Below are 23,434 nucleotides of genomic sequence, written 5' to 3' on the forward strand. Positions count from 1 at the left end.
TTGCCCACCTTAATAAGAACATCACTGACCTTATTTGTTCATTTTTTCCCCCTCAGAACCCACAGACATTCATGCTGACTTGGCAAACCATGGTTGACAAACCACTGCTCTGTCAAATGTGCACTGGGGATTTCAGAGTCTAAGTGATGGATATTGTGGGGCACAAAGTATTCAAACCTTAGGCTTTTGTAAAACAAGTGCGAAGAGCTCAGTGAAAACCTATTATCACCGGTAGAATGGAGGAGGCAATGAAATTCTCAATCATACTTCTTCCCAGTTTAGATTTGAGGGCGGCTGGACACAGCATGTAGAAACAAGGGTATTTTTTAACAAATGGAATTAAAAACAAGATATTTAACCTATACTATTAATTTTCATAGCAATGTGTGAGCTAACATGCCCTGGCAATAATTTATAACATGATCAAAAATATATATGCTCTTTCTCTCTTTCTCCCCCATCCCCACTTTCTCTAGCCCAGCTTTGAAAACTCCAAGTCCCAAAGATCAGGATGATATAATATAGCAAATGAGAATCAGTGAGCACACTGCAATACACTTCAAGGGTTCACTGCTCAGCTTGTGATTCCATACTTTTTAATTTCCTTGTACAAACAGTGAACTGAAAAATGGGAAAATCCATTTGGCTAGTCTGAGCTATAAATTAAATCCTTGATTAAATTTTGGCAATTACATCTCCAGGTTGTTTCCATTTCAACATTTTAAATACATTTGAATAAGCTTCTGAATCATGATCTTGGCAATCTATTGTATGGCAAAAAGGACTCTAATAAATACTATTAAGAGGTTAGCCGGCAAAGTGAAAAGTTGAAGAATACTGTGAACAAATATTTTATCCTGCTTTTAAGTTGTTTGCATATAAGCGTTAAGTTGCTAAGAGGCAGAAAATAAGTACAAGAATCTTATGTATGTTCTTAATCAGTAAAGAACAATCAAAATAAATGGTTCTCAAACTTTATTATGCACAAAAATCACCTAGAGGTTTTGCTAAAATGTAGAATCCTGGGACCCCCCCCCCTCCTCTCAACTCCCCTACCCCTAACCTTCCAGACACTGATTGAGCAGGTTTGGCTGGTGCCCACTAATTTGTATTTCTTTTCTTTTTAAATTACATTGTAGCTAACGTACAGCATTATATTAGTTTCAGGTGTACAATATAATGATTCAATAATTCCATATATTACTCAGTGCTCATCGTGATAAGTGTACTCTTAATCTCCATCACCTATTTCACCTATAACCCTTCCCACCTCCCCTCTGGTAACCACCAGGTTTATTCTCTATAGTTAAAAGTCTATTTCTTGGTTTGTGTCTCTTCGTTTTGTTTCTTAAATTCCACGTAGGAGTGAAATAATATGGTATTTGTCTTTCTCTGACTGATTTATTTTGCTTAGCACTAATATTCTCTAGCTCCATCCATGTTGTTATAAATGGCAAAATTTCATTTTTATGGCTGAGTCATATTCCATTATATGTGTGTGTGTCTATACACACACATAAATATACACACATCCATATGTAATATATATATCACATATATTACACATACACCACACCATATATAATATACATATTATATATATAAAAAAATATATATATATCAAAACTTCTTTATACATCATTTATGGATAGACACACTTGGGCTGCTTCCATAATCTGGCTATTGTAAATGGTGCTGCGATGAACATGGCGGTGGGGGGAGATGTTACCCTTTGAATTAGTGTTTTCGCATTCTTTGGGTAAATACACAGTGGTATGATTACTGGATCATATGACAGTTCTATTTTTAACTTTTTGAGAAACCTCTGTACAGGTTTTCACAGTGGTCGCACCAGTTTGCATTCCCAGAAATTCCTTTTCTTCCATATTATCACCAACACTTGTTTCTGGAGTTGTTGTTTTTTGTTTTGTTTTGTTTTGTTTTTTTTTTTTAATTTTAGACACTCTAACAGGTGTGAGATGACATCTTATTATACTTTTTACTTGTATTTCTCTGATTATAAGTCATATTGAGCAGCTTTTCATGTGTCTGTTAGCCAACTGGATGTCTTCTTAGGAGAAATGTCTGTTCATACCGTTCCACCCATTTTTTTTTTTTTTTTTTTTACGTTCCACCCACTTTTAATTGGATTATTTGTGGGGTTTTTTTGGTGCTGGATTATATCAGCTCCTTACATGTTTTGGATACTAATGTTTTATTGGATATGTCATTTGCAAATATCTTCTCCCATTCAAGTAGGTTGTTTTTTAGCTTTATTGGTTGTTTCCTTTGCTGTGCATAAGTTTTTGTTTTGATGTGGTCCCAGTAGTTTATTTTTGCTTTTGCTTCCCTCACTTCAGAAGACATATTTAGAAATGTTGTCAGGGCCAATGTCAGAGAAATTATTGTCTGTGTTCTCTTCTAGGATTTTTATGGTTTCAGGTCTCGCAATTAGGTTCTTAATCCATTTTGAGTTTATTTTTGTGTATGCATAAGAAAATGGTCCAGTTTCATTCTTTTGCATGTAGCTGTCCAGTTTTCCAAACATCATTTTTGAAGATACTATCTTTTACCTGTTGCACATTCTTGCTTCCTTTGTCAACTAATTGACCATAACATCATCAGTTCATTTCTTGGCTCTCTCTTCTGTTCTATTGATCTGTGTGTCTATTTTTTACCAGTACCATACTGTTTTGATTGTTACAGCCTTTTAAAAAAATATTTTGTTTATTTATTCATGAGAGACACAGAGAGAGGCAGAGACAGAGGCAGAGGGAGAAGATGTGGAACTCGATCCCAGGATCATGCCCTGAGCCAAAGGCCAATGCTCAACTGTTAAGCCACCTAGGTGTCGTTATAACATAAGAACAGCCTTATAATATAACTTGCATACTGGAATTGTGATACCTCTATTTTTGTTTTTCCTTTTCAATATTGCCCTGGCTATTAGGGGTCTTTTGTGGTTCCATAAAAATATTGGGACTTTTTGTTCTAGTTTTGTGAAAAAATGTTGTTGATCTTTTGATAGGAATTTAATTAAATGTGTAGATAAATTTGGGTAATATAGACATTTAACAATCAGTTTTAGCAGTTTTTTGGTGGAATCTTTAGGGTTTTGTGTGTACAGTATCATGTCATTTGCAAATAGTGAAAGTTTTGCTCCTTCTTTACCAATTTGGATGCCTTTTATTCTTTTCTGTTATCCGATTGCTGTGGCTAAGACTTGAACTACTACGTTGAACAAAAATGATAAGAGTGGAAAAAATTCTTGTCTTGTTCTTGACTTTAGGGGAGAAGCTTAGGGGAAAACTTGAAAACTTGTTTTTCCTGTTAAATATGTTTGCGGATTTTTTTATATGAGGTCTTTATTATGTTGAAGAATGTTCCTTCCAAACCACTTTGGTAAAGCACTTTTATCATAAATAGACATTGTATTTTGTCAAATGATTTTTATGTTATCTATTGAGATGATCATATGGTTTTTGTCCTTTTATTAATGTGATGTATCACATTGGCTGATTCACAAATATTGTTCCACTCTTGGTTCCAGGGATAAATCCTACTTAACCATAGTGAATGATTTTTTAAATGTATTGTTGGGTTTGGCTTGCTAATATTTTGTTGAGGATTTTTGCATCTATGTTCAGCAGAGGTATTGGACTGTAGTTTTCTTTTTTTGTAATGTCTTTATCTGGTTTGAGTATCTGGATAATGCTGGCTTCGTAGAATGAGTTTGGAAGTTTTCCTTCTATTTTTTGGAATAGTTTGAGAAGAATAGGTAATAACTAATGTTTGGTAGACTTCACCTATGAAGCCATCTGGTCCTGGACTTTGGTTTGTTGGGAGTTTTTTGATTACTGATTCAATTTCATTGCTGGAAGTCAATCGGTTCAAATTTTTTATTTCTTCCTGCTTCAGTTTTGGTAGGTTATGTTTCTAGGAATTTGTCTATTTCTTTTGTCTAATTTGTTGAAATATTTTTCATAATATTCTCTTACAATCCTTTGTATTTTTGTGGTGTCAGTTGTTATTTCTCCTCTTTCATTTCTGATTTTGTTTATTTGAATCCACTCTCTCTCTCTTTTTCTTCTTTTTTTGTTGATGGGTCTGGCTAGAGGTTTAGCAGTTTTATTGATTTTTGCAAAGAATAACCTTCTGGTTTCATTGATCTGTTCTACTGGTTTTTTAGTTTCTTTATTATTTATTTCTGCTCTAATCTTTATTATTTCTGTCCTTCAACTGGTCTTGGTTTTGTATGGTCTTCTTTTTCTAGCTCCTGTATGTGTAAAGTTCGGTTGTTTATTAGAGAGTTCTTGCTTCTTTAGGTAGGCCTGTATTGCTATAAACTTCTCTCTTAAAACAGCTTTTGCTGCATCTCAAAAAATTTGGACTATCGTGTTTTCGTTTTTATTTCTCTGCATGTGATTTTTTATTTCTTCTTTGATTTCTTTATTGATCTATTAATTGTTTAGTAGCATGTTATGCAACCTCCATGCATCTGTGTTCTTTCTGGAATTTTTTTCTTGTGTTAATTACTAGTTTCATGGCATTGTGGTAAAAAAAGATGTATAGTATGACTTTCATCTTTTTTGATTTATTGAGACTTGTTTTGTGGCCTGATATATAATCCATTCTGGAGAATGTTCCATGTGCACTTGAAAAGAAGGTGTACACTTCTATCTAGTATATTCTCCTGAATATATCTGTTAAATAAATCTGGTCCATTGTGTCATTAAAACCACTGTTTCCTTGTTGATTTTCTTTTGGATCTGTCCAACAATGGAAGTGGGTGTTAAAGTCTCTTACTATTATTATATTACTATCAGCTATTTCCTTTATGCCTGCTATTAACAGTTTTATGTATGTGGGTGCTCCCATGTTGGATGCAAAAATATTTACAACTGTTATATCTTTTTGTTGGCTTGCTCTCTTTACCATTATATAGCATCCTTCTTTCTTTCTTGTTAGTCTTTGTTTTAAAGTCTATTTTGTCTGATACATGTATTACTACCCTAGCTTTCTTTTCACAACCATTTGCATGATAAAAGTTTCTCTATCCTTTCACTTTCAATCTGCAGGTGTCTTTAGTTCTGAAGTGAGTCTTGTAGGAAGCACATAGATAGGTCTTGTTTTTTAAAAATCCATTTTGTTATGCTATGTCTTTCGACTGGAGCATTTAGTTCATTTATATTTGCAGTAATTATTGATAAGTATGTATTTATTGACATTTTATTACTTGTTCTGTGGCTCTTTTTGTTCTTTTCTGTTCCCTTCTTCTCTTATAGTTTGCTAGTTTTCATTAGTGATATACTTGGATTTCTTTCTATTTATTTTTTGCACATCTGTTACTGGTTTCTGATTTGTGGTTACCATTAGGTTTTGTATAATAATCTCTGTACATAGCAGTCTACATGAAGTTGATGGTTGCATAAGTTTGAGCCCATTCTTTACTCCACTGCTCCTCATGTTTTAGGTATATGGTGTCATACTTTACATCCTTTTTGTATGTGTGAGTCACCTGAGTTTTTACAGATATACTTATTTTCATGTTTTTTGTGCTTCCTACTTTTCCTACTCAGTCTTTCCTTTCCACTCAGAGTCTCCTTTATAATTCCTTATAGGGCTGATAAGTGGTCATGACCTCCTTTAACTTTGTTTTTCTGGCAAACTCTTTATCTCTCCTTCTATTCTGAATGATAGCCTTGCTAGATATAGTATTCTTGGTTTCAATTTTATTTCCTTTTAGCACTTTGAATATATCATGCCACTCTCTTCTGGCCTGTAGTGTTTCTGCTGAAAATTCCACTGATAGACTTATGGGTTTGTCCTGGTATATAATTGTCTTCTTTTCTCTTGCTCTGTTTAAAATTCTCTCTTTATCATTTTTTTTGTCATTTTAATTTCTAAGTATCTTGGTGTAGATCTCTTTGGATTGATTTTGTTGGAAGATATCTCTGTCACTTGGATCTGCATATCTGTTTCCTTCCTCAGATTAGGACAGTTTTCAGCTATTATTTCTTCAAATAAAATTTCTGCCCCCTTTTCTTTCTCTTCTTCTGGGATCTCTAACTGTGAATGTTATTATACTTAATGGGTTCACTGAGTTCTCTAAGTCTGTTCTCATTTTGCATATTTTTTTCCTCTCATCTGTTCGGCTTGACTAATTTCCATTACTCTGTCCTCCAGGTCACTAATTCATTATGCTTCCTTTCACCTATTTATTCCATCTAGTGTGTTTTCAATTTCATTTATTGTGTTCTTCACCTCTGATCGCTTCTTTTTTACTTGTTAAATGTTTCACTGATGTCCTCTATTCTTTTCTTAAGTTCAGTGAGTATCTTTATGACCATTACTTTAAATTCTCTATCAGGTATATTACTTATCTCTTCTTTGCTTATGTATCTTGCTGTGGCTTTGTCCCATTCCTTAATTTGGGACATATTCTTTTGTCCCCTCATTTTGCCTAACTCTGTGTTTTTCTCTGTGTTAGGAAAGTCAGCTATGTCTCTTGCTCTCGAAAGTAATGGCCTTGTGAAAAAGAGGTCCTGTAGTGCTCTATAGCACAGTGTTCACTCTTCACTGGAACCTGTTGCTTCAGGGATGTCTCTATGTGCTTTGTGTACAGACTGCTGTTGTGTCTTGGTCACTTTTTCCTTCAGTCCGGTTGTCTGCAGTGGCTCTCTTTCTCTGTTGTAGGCAGTTTTTGTTCATTGTAATAGGTTTGGTGGACCTATCTGAAGCTTCCTTGGGCTTGAGTTGGTCAGACTCATGTTTGCAAGATGCAGTAGCATGAAACTGCCAGGCACTTTCCCTGTGTTGTTCTCTGGGAAGCTTTTGTTGGTGGATGGGGCCTGCAATCAATGTCTCCTCCAGCCCACTGCTGGTGTCACAGTTTGACTCGTGTGTATGGTTATCTTCCAGTCACCCTAGGACAGGAGTCACTTTGGAATGGTACTGGCCCCTGTCAGGGCTGCTTGCATACTGCCAGGCTTGTGGCCTTGGTTTGAACAGGCTCTGGCCAAAAGCATATTGAAGGGGGTGCATGCAGTGTGCAGCGCCTGCAAGGTCTTCATTCAGATGAAGAGGATCATGTTGCTACCACTAGGACCAGGCTGGCTGGGGTGGAGTGCACAGTTTTAACAAAGTATGCACTGATTTACCTGGAGTGAGACCTACCACTGCCCCAGGGACTGGGGCTGCTGGGATAGATCTGCAAAGCTCTCACGGGTGGGGGTATGCAATTTTAGCATGGTGTTGTGCAGCAGGGCACCCATCTCTGCCACTGCCATCAGGACCAAGTCCTCAAAAAGACATGAATGTTGGCCAGATTTGTGCAGGTCTTCTAGGGAACTGGCCCCAAGTGCAGACTGAGACAAGCATGATTAGAATGGGTGTATCCACCAAAGCATGGTGGGGAGAGCAAGGGACTTGGCTTTAAGCAAGTCAGACAGGGAATGTTTGTGCTGTGCTGGTTCTGGTAGCTGTCAGTGTATTTATGCTGGGAGGTCGAGAGGGAAATGGAACCTACCAGCAATTTTGCTCTACAAGGAGTCTTCTAGTGAAATCTGTCCCTGAGGGACAAGCTCTGAGATGAATAAACTACTCTCCTTCTCAGATGCTTCAGGAGTTTTTCAAACTGCTGCTTGTGTGCTTTATCTCCAAGGGCTGTTTATTGTACTGTCTCTTTAAGGGTAAGGACTCAGCTTCCTCTTGCCCTCTAGGCTCTCCCAAAACCAAGCTCATTGGTGTTTAAAATTCCAGGCTTTAAGTCTCACTGGTTGGAAGAACTCCCAGAATTTGAAACTTCTAGTTTTCAAAGCCAAATGTTATGGGAATCTCTCTGCCCTGTGCCCACTCCCTGGTGTGATAGTCTGTTTCCTGCCCTTCTCTGCTCCCTACCTCCCATGGACTGCCCCAGGTTTGTTTAGCTTCCCAAAGTATCTCCACCCTTTCTACCCTTTTCAATGTGGCTTCATCTCTACCTTTAGTTGTGGAGTTTGTTCTGCCAGCCTTTGGGTCATTTTTTGAATTATTTACACCAGTGTGGGCGGTATTTAGCTGTAGCAGTAGGATGAGGTAAGTTTAGGGTCATCCTACTCTGCATATTCCTGCTTTCCTTCAAATTTGCGTTTCTGACAAGCTTTCAGACGATGCTGATGGTGGGATGTGATCATAGGACCATTTGGAGCAATGCTTGTCTAACCTTTTAAATATGAGCAAGCACAACTAAATGATGGTTGGAAAGCTCAGGAAATAACATAAGATAACCATAAATCATTTGTCCAGCTTTTGAAGATATCCAGAAATGTGACTTCATCAGGTGAAGCAATAATCTGTCAGTGGCTTACAGATCCTACTAAGGGTTGGGTCTCAATAAAATTAAGAGATAGACAGGCCCCAGACCCCACATGCTGTACTCTTTTCCTGTTGAGGTAATGTAAACTTCTTCGCCCTTGAAGAACTCCACATCCTCTAACCCTCTCTCCAATGTCAATCATTTTTTTTTTTTAAGGAAACTACCAGCTAACTCATTCTCTTTGAATTGTTATATTATCTCCGGGGTGACAGAATATTTTGTTTCCTAATCAAAGTGATAACACTTTAATCATGGAAATTATGGCATCAATCCCTGAGATACTAGGAAGCATTTACAGAGTAGGGGAACAAGTAGCCTTTCCCAGTCCCCTGATATCACAAGTGGGTGGCCCCTCCCTACAACGAAGCCCAACCCCGCCTTCACTGTCTGGAGATTATCATTGATGAAACTAGAGCCAATTTTCATTTGCCCTATAATCACTGGAGGCAAAGAGTCTCAGCTGGTTATTAATCTCATCCGTATCACAAATCCTAGAGTACTAAATCTCCCTTCTGACTTTTCTTCTCCAAGCAAAATCCTATCAGTTTCCTTAGTGTTTGGTATAAGGCCTGCTTCCTAACTCCTAATGATATTATAAATCTCCTTTAAATTCTCTCAAAATTGAATGCATGTAAGTACTTGAAAGCCAAGTTCCTATGTGAAATATTTTTTAAACCCCCTGTCTTCACTTCTCTCCCACCATCCCCAATCCAAGAGAATATCTTCTATCAATTAAAGTTGCAATGAATCATTTGTTGACAGAGGTTGAAGAATGGGAAACAAAACAAAACACCCTTAACATCAGACTAACCAGAGTTGAGCAAAGGGGAAGGATTGCTGCCAGGGTCCTGCATAGACCAATCTTACTTACTTCTGCCCTATGGATGCTTTATAATAATCATAAATAAAATAAATAAGGTGATAGTAGCTAGTGCTTCTATTTGTGGTTCACATGTAACTTATAGCTTTGGGTAGGTTATTTACTTAATTCTTGTGGCAACTTTGTAAAGAAACTGAGATTCAGAGTTTTGGTATTCTAATTGGGGTCACAGCACTGGTGTGTGACTGGGTTCTAGGGAGCTTTGCCATAAACATCTTGGCCATACACACTCTTATTGCAAACATTTTCGCCACAGACACTTTTGTCACATAACTACTTGGCCATAAGATAATTTTTCTATAAATGATAAAAATAACTGGCTGATAGTTTGGTTTTATTTCTCCATTGACAAATCAACCCCCTTTGGCAGAGTGAATGTATTGAAGCTACTGTCAGTTTGGTTTTATTTTTCCATTGACAAAATTCCCATTTTTAAATTATAGAAATCTTAGCTAGCTCTCATAATGGTCTATACAGTGACAAGCAGGTGGTATTGGTCTTAAAATAATAGATGGTAACAACTGTGTATATCAACTTGATAGAAAATATTGTGATAAACCTTACTGGAAGTGTCAAATACAAGAGTTCAAAGCCAGATTGCATACTACGCTATATTAGATAATGACATAACAGTGACACAATTACATTACTATGGGACCAAATGTTATAATGATACAAAGCTCAGTCAGAAAAGCATTATAGAATTAGCATTTCTCTCTCAGTTTCCATAGATCTTTGGGACGTCTATTAATGAAATGTGATGATATGCCAAGAATAGGGTAGAAGGCTTTCATAATGCCATACAAATCTCAGTTACCAATATGCATCCTAGTACTTGGAAAACTGATAATCTCTCTTAAAGAAGGAAGGGATTAATAATTAATTTTATTATCATTATTTTCTTTTATGTTTCATTATGTCCTTTTTAATGCCCCTCTTTTATTTTTTGTTATTTTATCTTTAACAGCAAAATTGCCTTATGGCAATTTCATTATTTTTTTTAATGTTTCATTATGTCCTTTTTAATGTCCCTCTTTTATTTTTTATTATTTTATCTTTTATGACAAAATTGCCTTAGAGCCAATTAGTTATGCAGCCAAAATGTTTGTGGCAGAGATGTCTATGGCAAAGATGCTAGGGCAAAAAAACAGTAACAACAAAACACACAAGGTGTGACAGAGAAGTAGTTGAAATCTGGCCCAAGCCCCACTTGGGGCCTTTTCCTATTATACCATACTAAACTCAAAAGTGTAATAACTCATTAGATTATCCTGCATTCTTATATCTAGTTTTCAAGAAAACTGTCCCAGATTGCCTGTGGACAATGTTTTCTGAAAAACTGAATAAAATGAGGAATTTAAAAAAAAAGGGGAAGCTAAGGGTATCTATAAAAATAAAATAAAAAAAAAAAACCCTGGGAAAACACTATAACTCCAGACAATGGATGTTAATATACATTTGCCAAATACAGTGAAATTTGGAATGAGAAGTAGAATACATAACTTCTGAAAACAAGTCATAGATATGATGGGCAGGCTTCAGGAAAACAGCACCAAACAAAAATACTCAAAGGTGTAACCGAACATTTCTATAATAATAATAATAATAATAATAATAATAATAATAATAACTACTTTCATAAACATAAATCAAAATGGAAAACTACATTTTAGTAAAAATTTGATAGAAGAGAAATGATAGCAATTGGATTTCAGGGATAGAAAAATAACTTTTGAGACAGACATCCTGAAAAAGAAATTTAGCCATCAGGTAGAAAGTCAGCATTACTTTAGTAACCCTATATCAGAAAAAACACAAAAAACAAAGCAAGCAAAACCAAATCAAACAAAACCCAAAAAAATCCTGCAGTGCAATGAGGTTTGAATAGGGGGAAATGACTCAAAAATTTTATAGGCAGTATAGTTATCAGTCATGTATAAATGTAAAAAAAAAAAAAAAGAGATTCTGAAATATGCACAAACATTGGACCATGATGGTTTCTCTATAAACTACGTGTTTATGGAATTCAGAAAATTGTGATATAAATAAAAATGAGAATTCAAGAACTGCATAGCCATTATATAAAACAATTGAAAAGGAATACTGATTTCATTTGAATGCAGAACTAAAACTGAATAATTTAGGTTATGATGGTTTTATACAAAAGGTAAATATTAAGAAGTTGGATGTAAAAACAATAATACTGACTTTGGAAACTGGAGGAGAGATGTAATGGGAGAGAAAGTAAGTTTACTATTTTCCTTATTTTTGTCTAAATTATAGATGTATCAACATTATATTTAATTTTTAAAAGTAATCTATAGAAGAGCTAAAAAAAAAAAAAGGACTAAACACTTCCCAAATAGAATAAGCAAGAATAACAACAAATACAATAGCAAAATACATAATAATGCAAAATAAATAAAACAAAGTAGGCATTTAAAAACAGGATACAGGGATCCCTGGGTGGCGCAGCTGTTTGGCGCCTGCCTTTGGCCCAGGGCGCGATCCTGGAGACCCGGGATCGAATCCCACATCGGGCTCCCAGTGCATGGAGCCTGCTTCTCCCTCTGCCTGTGTCTCTGCCTCTCTCTCTCTCTCTCTCTCTATCATAAATAAATAAAAATTAAAAAAAAAATTAAAAAAAAATAAAAAATAAAAACAGGATACAAAAGCATGAAGACATTCATGTAAAAACCGAGAAGTTCTAATTGATAAACAGCATCCTTGGGTAGAACTTCACTAAATAGCACTCATTAAAATTAGTTCTATTTATAATATAGCAGGAGGACATATGGATTAAGGCCTGAATTTTAGGGCTATCATAAAGAAAAAACACACACTGTATGACTTAATAGAAATTTATTGTCTCTCGGTTATGGAGGCTAGAAGTTACAACATCAAGGCGTCATCAGGGTTGGTTCTTTCTGGGAGCAGTGAGTGGGAATCTGTTCCTTGACTTACCCTTAGCTCTAGCGGTTTGTGGGCAATCTTTGGCATGACTTGGGGTGCAGAAATATTGCCCTGATCTCTTCCTTTCTTTTTCTTTGTTTTTATTCTTTTGATTTTTTTAACTACTTGGAAAAGCTTCAATATTTAAACTTAGCTTTCTGATTCTGTGCTTGTGCTATCAACACTTTCACAACAATTTTATGCTTCTCAATGTGGAAAGCGTGCTTAATTCTGTCACAGATACATTAGCACACATGGAACCACCAAAGGCCCCGTTGACAGGGTTTTTTTCATTTTTTTTTTAAGATTTATTTATTTATTTTAGAGAGAGCACAAGTGGGAGGGTCAGATGGAGAGGGAGGGAGAATCTCAAGCAGACTCTGTGTCAAGAGTAGAGCCTGATGTGGGTGGGGCTTGATTCCCAGAACCTTGAGATCACAACCTAAGCCGAAACCAAGAATCAGACACTCAACTGACTGAGCCACCCAGGTACCCCAGGTTTTTTTTTTTCTATTTAGATAATCTCAGAATTTTAGGTCTCATGTGACAAACTCCTGGGCACATGCCACACATGGGTTTTGGTGCTTCCTCAACCTTTTTGGTATAGAGGTAAATAATTCTGTCACCAGGGGTTTGAGATAATCTAGTTTTGTTAGAGGATATATTGTAGGACAGCTGATGGTCCTATGTCAAATGCTGGACCATTCTAAATGCCACTATACAATGTCCCCAGAAGAGAAAAAAGAAAATGTCTGCCTTTATTTTCACACTATGTTATCTCTGTGTGCATGGCTGTCTCCAAATTCGCCCTTTCTATAAGGACATCAGTCATACTGGATTGGGAGTCTATCCCATTCCAGTATGACCTCACCTTAACCTATTTATATCTGATACGACCCTATTCCAAAATAAGGTCACAGTCTGGGGTACTGCAAACTTAGATTTCAACAAATGAATTTTGAGGAGACACCATTCAACACACAATAAGGTCCCTTTCTGCCTTTTATGCAGTTGGAAATATATTAAATATTATTTACTGTGTATGAAAGTTTTCAATCATCAGCAGAGACCAATCAACAATTATAAAGTGTGACTTCATGGTCATTCTGTGTTAGAGATCAGAAACTGGCAAAACAAAACAAAAAATACCCTGCCAAATGGAAGCCTTATATAAAACACTGTAATTTGAAACTTGGCAAAGAGCACCGAGGTAGAATGTCTTCAGAAAGACAGCTAGACATGATTCTATGAAAGGGCACTTGCCAACACAGTCAAAGTTAAACAATACTGGATGGATACTGATGTGTTCAGTCAGCTCCAATAAGAAGCTAGTTCTTCTTCCTTTGGATGAGTGCTCTCAAAAATAAAAACAAAGACACTAGTGCTGAGTGTGGGGAGGAAATAAAAAATGAGGAATAAAGTGGAATGAGGGAAGAATCTAGAATCATACCAAAGCTTAACAAATCACCCATGGAACCCTCCTAGTGGTCTGGGAGTCACTAAGCTAATACTCCAGTGAGATCTCTGTTCTCAAACTGTTAATTTTTATCTACCGGTTGCTTTGGACTCCCATTTTAGTAGGTCCTAAGGGAAATTACAAAGACAGTAAAAGTGGTCCTGAATTTCTTTTATTTTGCTGAGCTTAGCAACAGTGACTACTACGGTCAGTCACGATAGTGACTCTAGGGTAACAACACTAGTTTTATTTCCAACAATGCAATATGATCTTGGACAAGGTACTTAGATAGATGGCTTTCTGTGACCCAATTTTGTCAACAGTGCAATGAGGCAACTCATGTGAAGCTCGAAAGAAAGGAGTGAAAAAAAGAGTATGGGCAGTGTCTCAGGTTGGTGTCCCCAGAAGCAGGGCCTGAGACAGAGATCCAAGTGCATATGGCTTACCAAGGAGTGATTCAAGGAAAAGGAAGCATGGGAGGGAATGATGAAGCCTGTAAGAAGATGTGGCCTCAGGTGAAGTTCAGCTTTGGTCTCTTCCATGGAGAGCATATTCCCCAAGACAGGCTTGAGACAATGAAGAAGGCTTTTTATACTTCCATATCAATCGATCACCACAGCAGGCTCCCCCAGAGTATGTAAGACAACTCCTTTCTGTCCAGGGGAATTCTCAGAACAGGGTAGTTGTAAGCTAGTAGCAACCAGTGCTCCGAGCAACCAGGGTTGAGTGACTAACTTGGCAGAGGGAAATAGATGGGTCAGAGGAGTACCTCAACAGTACCCAAAACAGGTAGGGATTTAACCTGCCAAACATCACTTCCTGCCACCACACTGCCTCTAATTTATAATGAATTTATTTCCTTTCTAAACTTTAGTTCCATAGTTGAAGAATATTTGAAAAAACAATCACAGGTAGAATGCCAAGGATCACTTACTTACGTTCTGACATTCTGACTTCTGATTGTTTTAAGATATGTTCTGATTGTTTTAAGATATGTTCTGCCAATGCAGGTCATTTGCCCCCTTTTTTTCAGCTTCATTGTGTATTTATCTGTATCCCAGGTGCTAAGACCCTGAAAACTGCATTTCCTGGATTTCCCAGCTGACTACTGCTTAAGTCTGCCAATGCCAAGAACAAGTGGGAGAGTGGAAGATAGGAAGTAGCAAATGCACTTTTTCTCTTGTGGCTTCTGTAGGTGTCACCAGCATCAGTGGCCAGCTAGAGTTTCCAGCAAGCTTCAGCAGCTTCCATTCAGCTGCTAGCTCCAGCACTATTGCTTGAAATGGCAGTGTCATCCTGGGCCAGCAGGGGCATCTGGCTGCTCTCACAGCGGGACTGGTGGTAGTTTCAACAGTAGCAGAGTCTTGCTGCAGAGCTAGTGGTAGGTGTTACCTGCTGATACTCCCTCCTCAGTTTTGTTTGGCCAGTTTGAGGGTTAATAGCAGTTTGTTGCTATTATTAATCTCTGAATCACTTCATCCTCTTCTCTTTCTCCTTTCAGTCCTTCTAAGTTTTTTTTTTTTCTTTTGAAATGATTTTTTTTTTGTAAAGAATTCTTGTATTAAAGATCCTTAGTCTGAAATACCTAGAGTGGTTTCTGTTTTTTTTCTGCCTGAATTTAATTGATAGCATATCAAACATTATGGTTTTTAATAAGAATGACATCAGAGTCACTGAATAGGTGACTAATTGTGCAGCTCAGAAAAAATAAAGGAGGTGTCTTGTGGGGCATCTGCTATACTTATTCTAATAGGTTACTCTTTGTACTATTTCCTGAGTTGAAATTTATACATGTGTGATTTAAAAAGAACACTTCTTTTGTGTTAAATTTTATTCATGAACATCATTTGCTATACTTAGAGGATTGCAGAAGCTTTTATATTTCATTCATATATATATATTTTTTACCTTTTATCTTATAAATTTAAATTGACAAATATGACTACAGAATTCTACAGACAAAAAACAAAATCAAAGACCAGAGAAAGACCATGTCAATGTTGCAGGGGTCCATCAGTAATGGTAATGTGTGCTAGTAAAGTGTCACTGCAGAAGACTTTTCCTCAGAGTCTTGCCAGTTAGTATTTTCATCATAACTTCTTCTATAATAGAAAATGTGTATTTTACATCTTTGTCCCCCTCTCTCCACAAAACATAGTGTATTATATAAAATATCGGCTCAATGCATATTTATTAGAATAGGATCAACCATTATTTCTCAACTATTTGCATCAGAATCACCTTGAAGTCTTGTTTAAAAAAAAAAACTGATCTTGAGTGACTGGGTCCCACTCTTAGAGTTTCTAATTCAGAAGTCTGAATTTATATTTCAAACAAGTAATACCAATGTTGTTAGTCTAGGGATCACATCTTCAGAACCTATGGGATAGATTATAAAATCTCTGAGAGTCAAAAATGACTAAATGATGGGTTCTTACCAAAGAAAAATTGGTATTTTCCAACCTATGTCAGGGTCAATCTGATAATAGTAGAGAGCTCTATTTTTCAAAAGAATATTTCATCACATACCGAAAGCCAGACCTCATTCATTCATCACCAATGTTTTCCACCTGTTATCTTTCCAATTTCTTTGGGAGTGAGGGAACAAGCACATTATTCCCCAGTTTTTTTTTTTTTTTTTTTTTGAGGCAGAAAACAGATTTGGTTAAAAATTTACATATCCAGATAATTTCAACAACTGACTTATTGAGTACAAACATAGGACAGTAAAACTTTTTTTCATTCTTATTTGCCCTGTTCAGTGCCAGCAGGATAATCCCTGATTTTAGTAGATTATTAAATTGAGTAGATCAGTAGGGTTTAGGTAAATGATTGAACTGTAAAACTAAAGAATGTTTTGAGGCTAATAATTAATATTTATGATGGTATAATTCCTACTTATACAATAATGCTAAATATTAAAACTATTTCCATACAAAGTAACCAATTTGAAAAAAAAAATATGTTCTCTTGGCAGCTATATAAATAGCTATTAATAAAAAAAGTTACAAAACTAATGCCAGTGAGGCAAATGACAGATTTTCAATTATATTAATATTCAACTAATAGAGAGAATGATTAAAAGATAGTATTGGTTTTACATAATCACACTCAATTATGTGACATTCCTTTCCATCCAAGTATAAAAAAGAGTCAACTCTTCCTCTATCTCATCTATTTGCCATGCAAGATTCTAGAACCCAAAAACATACATTTCTACTGACATAGTGAAAATGTTCAAGAGACTAGTGAAAATATAAGCTGCAATATATATGCATTTATCCATTCATTAAACAAACATTAAACACCCACTAGATGCCAGGGATGGTTCTGTGCCCTGGGCATATAGCAGTGACAATCACAATGATCCCTACCCTCAGAGAAGTTTCATTCTAGTGGGTAGAAATAAACAATTAAAAAAGAGAATCACTAAAAAATAAATAAATAAATAAATAAATAAATAAATAAATAAATAAATAGGAATTACTTAATATATTATAAGCACTATGAGGAAAAATAATGTGGAGATGAGGATAGGAAGTACTGGAGTAGGGGTGATAGAATTTTCAATGGGCTATTCAGGAAATTCCTTTTGAGAAGGTGACGTTTGAACAAACACTTTAAAGAGATAAGAAAGCCAATGAAAATTTGGGAGAATACCAATCGAAGAAGAGGAAATGCCATGTGCTGGGGCTCTGATACACGATTATGCCTGTGGAGCTCCCCCCAACAGCAGAGTACCTAGAATGAATATACCAGAATAAATAAGAGAGAAAGGAGAGACGAGGAGAGTGTTAACTAGAGACTAGCAATAAATATTCTAAGGTCTTGTCGAGGAGTCTAAAGTCTGGCTCTGGGCAGCCCAGGTGGCTCAGCGGTTTGGCGACTGCCTTCAGCCCATGGCCTGGTCCTGGAGACCCAGGATCAAGTCCCACGTTGGGCTCCCTGCATGGAGCCTGTTTCTCCCTCTGCCTGTGTCTCTGCCATTCTCTCTCTCTCTCTGTTTCTCTCATGAATAAATAAATAAAATCTTAAAAAAAAAAAAAATAAAGTCTGGCTCTTACGTGGAGTGAGATGTGGAGCCATTGAAGGAAATCTTATTAAACATTAGATATGAACTGGTACTTTCAGATAATAGCACTGGTATTTAATTAAGATTAGAAACTTTATCTATACTGTGCAGTTGGAAACTTTCATATAGAATCCCTACCACAGTACCAGATATGAGGGAATAATTAATTTTTTTTTTCTTTTTGGAGCATATAAAACATTTGAAATGAAAAAGATCACATTGTTTTTTACTGGTGACCAACAAGTTGTTCTTAAAATGAAATGGGTTCTGAGAAAGTTATAAAAGCCCAAAGAGAAACAGAGAAGTTGGTGCTTACTTATTTAGAGCAACTGTTTATACTGCCATCAATTCTGTTTGCATAGAAGAGGCTATTATCAGAATGTTTAAGTTCACGGTATCATTCCTGACAAACTGACTATTTTAAGCTGGGAGGGACAGGAATTGGGTAGGAGAGGAGGAAAAAGGATACCAAATTATTGAAATATTTCTTTGGTGTAAAATGTTAGAATCCTTAAATCTACCTATGGCTAAAATATGTAAACTATTTTGCTTTCAAAATATGATGATGTTTTACGAAGAAAAAAATGACAAAATTCAACTATGACTTGAGTCACTGATATATAATGCGTTGTATTTTCTCCCAAGGCTATGTAGAATTTATTTGTTCTTCAGTGGCCTCATGCTAATAAAAGACCAATAAAGATACTAAAAAGGTTTGAGCCACACAGCCTTTCACGTGCAGACTAAGTAAATATTTAACTCCCGGCATTTATCTTACCAGTAATCTGGTAAGAACTGGTTTCTAAGAGAGTAGAAATGCCTTATTATGGTTACAAGGGTCTTCACCAGTTATTGTATGCATTCATTTAGCTGGTATTACCAAGAGAACCAGATTATTTTCACTAAGCATTGATCTTTGCCATTAGTTCTACTCCTCCTACTCATCCTTGCGCTTTAAATACTATTCCTTTCTTTTTCCTCTAGCCAGTTCAAATAAGCACTTACTTTTCCTTTTTTGGAAAGGCCTCTAAGAACACTTTCCTATTTGGTGTTCAGAAATAAACCCCATTAACCTAGAAGTTTTCTAAACTATGCTTCAATCCACATATACAACTAAGCTTCAATTAACAGGGTTAATAATCAAAGTACTTAAGTATCTTCTAACATCTATGGCTCCAAAGAAACAAACTATTTTTTTTTTCATCTAAGCCTATTACCAAGTTGATGTTTGGTTAAATGAGATTTTCTTGACTCAATTCTATTTCCCTGAATAATACTTTATAAACCCATTCCATTGGGTTGATGTAACATATTTAAAAAGAATCATTGTCACAACTTTGGAAAACAATGACAAGTCACACAAATACATACAGGCTAAGAGTAACCTTGCTGAACAGATGTACTCAGCATCCAATTCCCTTAAATATCACATTTCTGGATGCAAATTAGAGACATTATCCTCTTCCTGTCTTTAAAGTAGTGAGATTCATGGTCAAAGTGAGTACTAGAAAATTTCACGATTTTCAAGGGTGTTTCATACTAACTTGTAGTGCAACCAATTGCAGTACTTAGTAGAAAACTTTTAACAGATTTTATTTTAAAAATTTTATCAAAATTAGGAAATTAAAGCTATAGAAATTATCCATTTGAATAATTAATCCATTAATGCATCCAAAATAATTATTGAGTTCCTGTCCCTCCAGGTACTAGTGAACTTGTCACTGGGAATGCAGCCATAAACCAACCAAGAGTTGCTCTCAAGGAACACTTGAATTGACCAAGACTAATTAATCTCTTTATCTGAAATATATCTTTTAAAGAAATATGCTATGGGTATCACTGATCCTAATATATTTTGAGGAGCTTCCCAATGATGTTGTGCTGTGGTTAGACTAATCACTTGAGTTGTTAGAGAGTACAGAACTCCTGAGGGTATTGGAGTTCTTTTATCTCTAAAAACTGTCTCTGGTGACTACCCAATCTTTAGCTCATTAACTGACTCCTCAATGCTACTATATTATTCCAGAATCCCTAAAAGACTTTTCTATTCCTTTTGGCAGAAAGTCATCAAACTATTAGGAAAATCAGGAAAAAGCTTCCTTAAAGGCTGCAAATATGCCTTCATGGCCACTTCAATAACCAAAACTATAGAAAATTGTTCTTTCTTCATATATCCCAAAATGGCATTACTGATAACCCAGAGAGGTCTGTCTGCATTGTGTAAAAAAACAAAAACAAAAACAAACTTAATTACAATTGTTAGATATATTAACATTGGCTACTAAGAAATTTTTAGGAGTTACTGGCCAGTTTGTGCATTTTATAGGATATGATAAGAATTAAATCTCTCTTTCTTTCTCAAGATGTTCATGGGGGTGGTTTAAAAACACTAAGTCTTTTTTTGTTGTTGTTTATTACATTATAAGTCATAGGGATAAAGTGTGGAGAGATATTAATTCAATGCACATTTTTTTGAGGTTCCTACTCTATGGAGGGATATTAATTCAATACACATTTTTTTGAGGTTCCTACTCTATGAGAGGCATTGTATGACCTAAACTGTTAAAGAAAATGAGGCACAACTTTTGTCTCATCAGGCAGGAAACTCTGCCTCCAAGGACTTCACTGTCTTTCATGTTGGTGGGTAACAAACTTATACCAATAATACCCCCAGACATTTATTAAAACTAGCTCACATTTATATTCACAGCTAAAGATATTCTTGGAAGAGCCAGATGTTTTATTTCATTTATATTAATAAACAAAATTTAAAGATGGTGCCCTAGCGGTACAAGCTTTCTATGAACAACTCATTGGTGGATCATCCCCTCTTATTTCTGTATCTTTTATTCCTAGGTTCCCATGGAAAGGAAATCTCAATTTAAATGAAGTGAGAAGTTAAATGAAGTGAGAAGAATCACATGGGTAGAATTTAAAGATAACAATTATTTGGAGATGGTCAGAGCCATCAAACAATTAGTATGGTCAGAAAACTTTGGGGTGTGAAGCATCTATTTCTGATCCCCATTTCCCTGTAGTGTTGGAATTTTGTGTGTTTGTAGTTTGTGTTGACAGCTTGGCTCTGTCATTATCTTTTGGTCACATTAGGAATGTCTGCCTGTGGGCAGCTCTAATGGCCCAGCAGTTTGGCGCTGCCTTCAGCCTGGGGTATGATCCTAGAGACCTGGGATCGAGTTCCACATCAGGGTCCCTGCATGGAGCCTGCTTCTCCCTCTGCCTGTGTCTCTGCCTCTCTCTCTCTCTCTCTCTCTCTGTCTCTGTGTCTCTCATGAATAAATAAATAAAATCTTAAAAAAAAAAAAAGGAATGTCTGCTTGTTTTTCACTGTCAATTTTTTTTTACCACAAGAATCAGGTATCATCCATGGTATATATTTGAAATGACCTGGTTAATACATATAAGGCATTGACTGTTTTCCTAGAAAAAAAATAAAATATTTATTTATTATCAGTTAATTTTCACATTCCCTTCTTTCCAGAGCTTAGAAATAGGTTATATAAATTGGCACTTTCATTGAAAACACTAGGAGAAAAAAAAAAAAAAAAGAAAAGAAAACACTAGGAGATGTCAACATGTGTAATAGGCTCCTTCAATGCTTTCAATTCTAAAAGTGTCATGACTGCATAAATTTTCATATAGATATACATATAGACATACATATATATGACTAATTATGACCACATCTATCACATTTTTTCTCCAGTTTGAAAATATGTGCATTGTGGGTGCACAGTAGCTATGGTACAGCCCCTATGGTAAGAAGTAGGGGCTGAAATTTTGATAAGGTGGGTTTGGGGGGGTCCAAACCTAGGAGCTTATTCAACCATCTCTCTGAGTTATAAGCATTGTACTACTCACTATGGACATTTAACAGGGCAGATACAAGGAGAACAAAGGAAAAGTGGAATCCAACCCTGCATCTTCAAAGCCCAGTGGCAGACCATTGACAGCAGTAAGCAAAAATCTTAACTCAGCCATAAAATTCCACTAAAATAAAGGTAGGTTTACTTTAAAGGAGGAGAGAAATATCTAGAAGATGATCAACAAAAATTAAAGGATTCAAAATTTGAATAATATAGAATTTTGAACCATGACATACATTGAGCAGGATAATAAATTGCTAAGTGGAAAATTAAGGGAAAAATATAGATGATATTAAGGGAAACGGTAGTGAACTAAATTAACTAATCTAGCAGAAATCCCAAGACACTGCTTTGAAAAAGAGATGCAACAAGCTTTACCAGAAACAAAAGCCAAAAAAGGCTAGGCAACTTAAAAGCAAATTAGTGTCTTCCATTTAAATTTCAACTTTTTTCTTCAGCAAAGAAATAATAATGCCAGAACAATCACAGCAGACAGCAGCTCAAAGAGATCATGTTAAAAACAAACAAATGAAAACTAAATAAATCAAAATATCAAAAAGTCTCATTGATATTGAAGCATATCAACCTTATAACATTAGCCACATTCCTGGGCCATAGCAATTCATAGACTTAATTAACCTTTGAAAAAGTTTCTGTCTAAAAATTTATGAAAATGGAAAGGTTCAAGATACTAAAATGTAAATAAGGGACAAAAATTATTAAAAAAATTATTCTGTAATAGTTTCTATCCATAGACAGTAGAGTGTTATGGCTAAGAGCTCAATAAACAGACAACTCAGATTTGAATCATAGGCACACTAACCTCAGACACAAAGCATAGCACACGTTACAAATATGACATGAATGAAATTTTGGATGAGTTCTTTTGTTCCTTAGACATCTGGTTCAACATTTTGTCTTGGATCATCATCACTTATGGAAGCTTTTCAGATATTTTGTATCATAAAGAGCTCTTTCTCATCATCTGCCATGAATCAAATTACTACATTTATAAATTAACAACTGATAACCCAAGACTTAGGTAAGAATATAACTATAAAGTTTAGCTCCTTTATATCCAAAGTATGTTCCATGGACCAGCAAAACCAATATAATCTAGAAACTTTAGGAAATGCAGAATTTCTGGTCCCCTGAGAGACTTAAAGCACTAGAATCTTCACATTAACATGATACTCAGGAGACTGCTAGGCCCATAACATTTAAGCATTGTTTTAAAACGTTTTTCTTTGTAAGAAGATGCTTGTCTTCTCTGTGGCTTATCAAATGCTTTCAATTTGCCATGAATTGTCATAAACTCTTCACAATCATCTTCTTGATACTCATGACATCATTAGTTCTATTTATGTTATTGTCTTCTTTTTTCAGAAGAGGAAATGGAGTTTCAGAATTAACTTGCTGAGAATCAGACAAGAGTTGGTGTGCCTAGGATTCAAGTCTGGACAGTCTGTTTATAGAGCTCTTAGTCATTACCCCCTACTGCATAGAGATAGATAATTATTATAGGGTATTTTTTGTCACTTATTTACATTTTAGTATCTTGAAGCTTTCCATTTTCATGGGTTTAGAATAGAAGCTCCATCAAAGCTTAATTAAGCCTATGTTTTTCATAGATTGCCAATCCTCATGACAAGCACAAGCTTGGGTGGATATGTATGAATCTGTTCCATTACCATTTATCAACCATTACAGTCACACCTTATAAAATGTTGTGCTAAAAAAGTAAGATCATTTGTATTGTTTTGTGTGCACTGATTAGTATTGACTGCCTACACTAATCAAAGTCACTTTATAATTTCACAATACTTAATCATTT

At 35.7% G+C, this 23,434-nt stretch overlaps 1 protein-coding gene and 1 pseudogene across 21 annotated transcripts in view; both read right to left on the reverse strand.

The window, feature by feature from the left end:
- RBMS3 (RNA binding motif single stranded interacting protein 3) overlaps positions 1–23,434 on the reverse strand; it is a 1,287,947-nt gene that overhangs the window by 315,652 nt on the left and 948,861 nt on the right. The gene's annotated exons all lie outside the window — the stretch shown is intronic.
- On the reverse strand, positions 12,048–12,893 carry LOC118352129 (60S ribosomal protein L34-like; annotated as a pseudogene).

This window comes from Canis lupus, chromosome 23 (assembly GCF_003254725.2).
Source record: "Canis lupus dingo isolate Sandy chromosome 23, ASM325472v2, whole genome shotgun sequence".
Classification (NCBI taxonomy): domain Eukaryota; kingdom Metazoa; phylum Chordata; class Mammalia; order Carnivora; family Canidae; genus Canis; species Canis lupus.